Consider the following 4716-nt stretch of genomic DNA (forward strand, 5'->3'; position numbering starts at 1 on the left):
TTTCTTTTTTTGAACTCTTTGCTTATGTTGGAGTGTTTTCTAATCGTACCTGCCTCGGGTTTATCTCTTGTGCTTTTGGCTATCCAGAACTCTAAGTAAGCCTGTTGTTTTGCTTAATAGGTCTTTTTGTTTATTATTATACACGTCTGTCTCATGAAGGATGTTGCACAAAACCAAGATAAGGGCTTAAACTGGGATTTTCCAGATATCCTGGTTGAACTTATCCTTGACTTGGTTGCACAAATGCCCAATAAATTAATCCCATTCTAGTTTCCATTGAGAGTTATTCTGTGTTGCCTGTGATGTGGTTGTTTTATTTAGCCCAGACTAAATAAGCAGGTCAAATGAAGCTGAATTAAGCTCCTACAGAGATCTATTCTCTGAAGTTAGCCTGGTCCAGAGCAGGATAGATTAATCCTATATGGACCTATCTTTGTGTTTAGCTATTTGAACTATTAAAATTAATGTTTTCTACTATATATTGCCTAATTTCATATAAAATACCACAGATAGTGTTTGATTTAATAATGCATACGTACGTGTTTAACATAGTTATTTTTATAACTATTCATGTTGTAATTGTAGTTACTGTCAGACATATTTTTATATCACTAGTTTTGTGAAGCTTCGTATATTTGTGGTTAAAGAATACGTGTGTTGTGATTGAGTTTATTAGAAACGGCTGATCATTTTGTAAAGGCAGTTTAAAAGAAGTCCATAAAGTGGGCAACATTGGTGGCAAGTTGTTTTTTTTTTTTCTTTATTCTGTCGAGGATGCTGAAAAATCTTAATAAAGCCACTATAATTCTGCTTTTGTGCAGTACCCCTCTGGTCAGTCTGCATAGTTGTCCAGTGCTGCCTGCGCCTGTGAAACCCCCTTGGCTTCCACTTTGTTTCTACTGCAACTGTTTACACTGGCTGCTCCACTGTGATATTCCTAGAATCTGGCATCATCTCCAATTCAGCTCTTGCATATTTAAACTCCTGTCATGTGGTGAGTAGAAAAAATGCTTAGCTCAAACTACATACACCATATCTTTGCCTGTTTCTACTGTCCCAAAAATAGTTGAATCAGATGTTGCAGGTTCATTTATTGTGGAGTGACTGTGTCACCCAACTTCAAGCACCATCTATTTTGCAACCATACATGAGTGAATATCATTTTCCACTATTCCCTGGAACTTAGTAATGTTGCAGCAGGTTCTCTAAATCAATAATAAAATTAACAATCAATTTGTTCCACACTTTGTTTGTGTTTGGAACAAGACTTTGCAATTTAACCAGTGCAGTTATCTAGGTTTTAATGCATTTATTCGAGAACTGACAGTAAGGAGACAAGGGGGAGAGAGGGATGTGGGAAATGACATGCAGCAAAAGGCCCCTGCAGGACTCAAAGAGGGGATATCGTGGTTCATGGTTGTCACAAGGTGAGCCATGTACAAACACATCTCTTCTAAACCTCTGCCTGTCCACAAATCTCTCTGTGACACTGACCACTGCCACTGGCTGTCCTCAACATGCAGTCTGTTCCTCTCCCTCCATTCTGCACAAGGTCAGTGAGGTGATCCATCCCTCCTGCAGCCCTTTCTTTCTCTCCCTTGTATCTTCCCGAGTCGCTGGCAATGCTCAAGTGGCTCACGGCTCAAATGAGCGTTCAGACCCGCTTGCCATTCAGCGGGGTCTCCGGAGCTGTGGCCCTGTTGGGTTTAAGAGGTTTTTGCTGGTGGGCACTCTGATAAAAGCACCGACATCATGCTAATAAAAAGGCTGGTAGCGTCTAGGAAGGACTGGCTCTCTTTCTCTCCTCCTCTCTATCCATCTTGTTTTGTCTTATATCTCCTCTCCCTTCCCTCATCGCTCTCCTCAGCTCTTGGTTCCGACACAGTGGTGCCGTAGTCTATACCGTCATCTGTATGGTCAACGGAGCCTGACGAGAAGGGAGGAGGAGTGAAACAGAAGGGGAAGAGAGACGGAAAGATGTGTGGTGTGTGTGTGTGTGTGTGAATGGGGAAGAAGTTGATCAAAATGGAGTTGTCGAAGTCCTTGAGCAAAGTCACGTTGTGGATCAGGACAAAAGAGGCAAGTATGGCTACTAACGCCCTGAAGGAAGGCTGGACCAAAAGGCGTCCATATACTAAGACCTTTCTTTAGTACACTAGTGGGATGAGCTTGAAGTGTTAAATATTCAGCTTGCGGAGCCACTGGTATCGATTGATGCTCAACCAGTCATTAAAGCTGCCCTTCCAGGCCAGGTGTGGGCCTGACTTAATTCAGACACAGCGCAGTGACAGGACAATCAACAGTGTTTGTGTGAAATCTGTGTTTCTTCACTGAAACATTTGCTTAATTTGTAAGAAAAATGGATTCCCAAAAAAACTGTCCTGCCTCAGGTATCTCTGTTCCACAAAGACAGTAAATATGAGGACACTATTCATCCATCTATCCATCAAAACCGTTTGGCCAAAACAACGTCTAGCATCCATAGCTTCCGTGTCATGTTTCGAGATGATTGAGGATAATGAGAAAAGGAGGAAAACAACAATGGAAGTTTCACCGTCTCCCCGTCTCCCCGTCTCACTCTTCACACCCTGCTGAGCAGTGGTGGGACGACACTGATGACGCAGCCAAATGCAACACACATGTTTTGATTAAGCGGACGTACCTTTTCTGATTAACTGGATTAATTAAGTGGGTGAACAGTCAGCCAAGTGACAGCACAAGAGGGTTCTGTGTGTAAATGTAATTTGATAGGTGCGTGTGTGGTGCCGTATGCAATTAGGAGAGCTGTATAGACGTGTGCAGCAGAGAGTCTGTTAGAGACACTGAGTGAAGAAGAAACCGGGAGATGGGATGGTCTGTGTGTGGAGAGAGAAAGAGAGAAATCCGCACTGACCTCCACTGTTGGCTAGCCCGAGGATGAAGAGATGACACAGTTGGACTGGGTAGTGTGGGCGATCTTTTGTGCAAGAGCACACACTGACAGAATCCTGTCAGAATTTAAATGGACTGTGTACAGCCTTCACCCAAAAATAATTGGCATATTATTTTAGAGACATTAATATGTTTAGTGTGAACCATCAAGATGACTGGTGGTATCAACAAGCCACTGTGCTGCATTTTTAATAATGCCCTGCTGTGCATTAATTCAGATACAATCCGTTAGAAGTCTCTTTAAACACAGACAGACACTGGGAATCCTGCGGGGATAGAGCTACTGTAAAGCCTCTGGAGTTGTTAGCAGTGGCAGATGGTGGAAGACAATTGAAAAATTCCTGTCAACAGAAGTTCAAACAGGAGAGAATGGTTAGAAATGTATGGCATGATTGATTGAGACAGCAACCAAACAAACAACCAAATAAGCAAAGTGACAGGATCCTGATAGTGGAACTGCAGCATCCAACAATCGAATGGCTCAAGAAAACAAGATGACTGACCAGACATGATGACATAGGAATGTGTGAATGACAGAAACATTGACGGTGTGGGAGAGCAGAAGTGATGGGGATGGTTGTAGCAGGAAGAAATAAGCTCCAGCTTTTACTCACAATTCATGATTGATTATATATAGAACTATGAAAAAGTCTTATGCCACCATTAGATTTGTTTTATTTTATAATGCCATGATGAAAATATGTAGTATATTTACAACTGGAAAACCAAAAGTGCTTTCTTGGCTTCTATCCTTCCACAAAGACAACTCCTGATCAAGCTTCTTCAGACTGTGGAAGGATCAGCTCTCATATCATTTTGACAGGTCTTCCCCTCCTTCTTTTGTTCTCGACCACTGCATTTTCCTCCACAGAGGTCACGTTCAAAACTTACATTCATTATTGCTTTATGCATAATAAGAAGGCAGGGCTGGCACATCATTAGCTACCACATCAATTAGTAGAGCTTAGAGGTGCTGGTGTGATTTCAAGGCCTTTTAGCAAACTGTTGTTTTTTTACACACCCAGCAAATACCGTGCTAAATGATCATTAATTTGGAGCCGTGTCCTACCCCCTAAATGTATGTCCAGTATTCACTTAAGCCCTGTTCATGGTCTCCACCAACCCCTAAGAGAAGCTTGGCCCTCTCCCTGCATGATAAATCTAAGTAAAGCTGCTAAATGCCACAAACTGTCTGCTGTTTGGGGCTGGGCGGGTAGTGGATAGCGGTATTCAGAGCTTTTTCAATTAAGGCTTGTTCCAGCCTTGATGAGAGTAGTCAGAGTGAACCAAATCACCAAACTGAGGCTGAAAACCAAAACAAAAATGCTATGCTATGATGCTATGAAGTGCCATAGACCTTATGGAGGTACTGCAGAGTCAAATCATACCACTCTGGCTTCATTACCAAGAGCAGCTACTTTCATATACAGTACAAGTAATCATGCAATCATTGACACCTTGTGCATAGTAGGAATATAAATATATTCATGCCCTTATTTGCTGTCGTTTCTTGCATAGGTGCAAATTTCTGCACGACATCTATGTTTTTTTAAAAACGCTTCCACAATCAAAGCAACATTTACTGTCAAGTTCAGCGGCTTCCAACCCTGTGCTATTGAAATCATGTTTACACAGGAATTTGCAGGAGCTAAACACAACAGCAGGTGATTTCACTGATTAGTTCCTCCCCATCTGACTGAAGGTGTACTAATCAGCGAAATCAAACGCTCAAGTGTATTTTGCTACAGACGCGTGGCTCTCGACGACACGCGGTTTTCCTACTAG

This window comes from Anabas testudineus, chromosome 1, assembly GCF_900324465.2.
Source record: "Anabas testudineus chromosome 1, fAnaTes1.2, whole genome shotgun sequence".
In the NCBI taxonomy this organism is placed as follows: domain Eukaryota; kingdom Metazoa; phylum Chordata; class Actinopteri; order Anabantiformes; family Anabantidae; genus Anabas; species Anabas testudineus.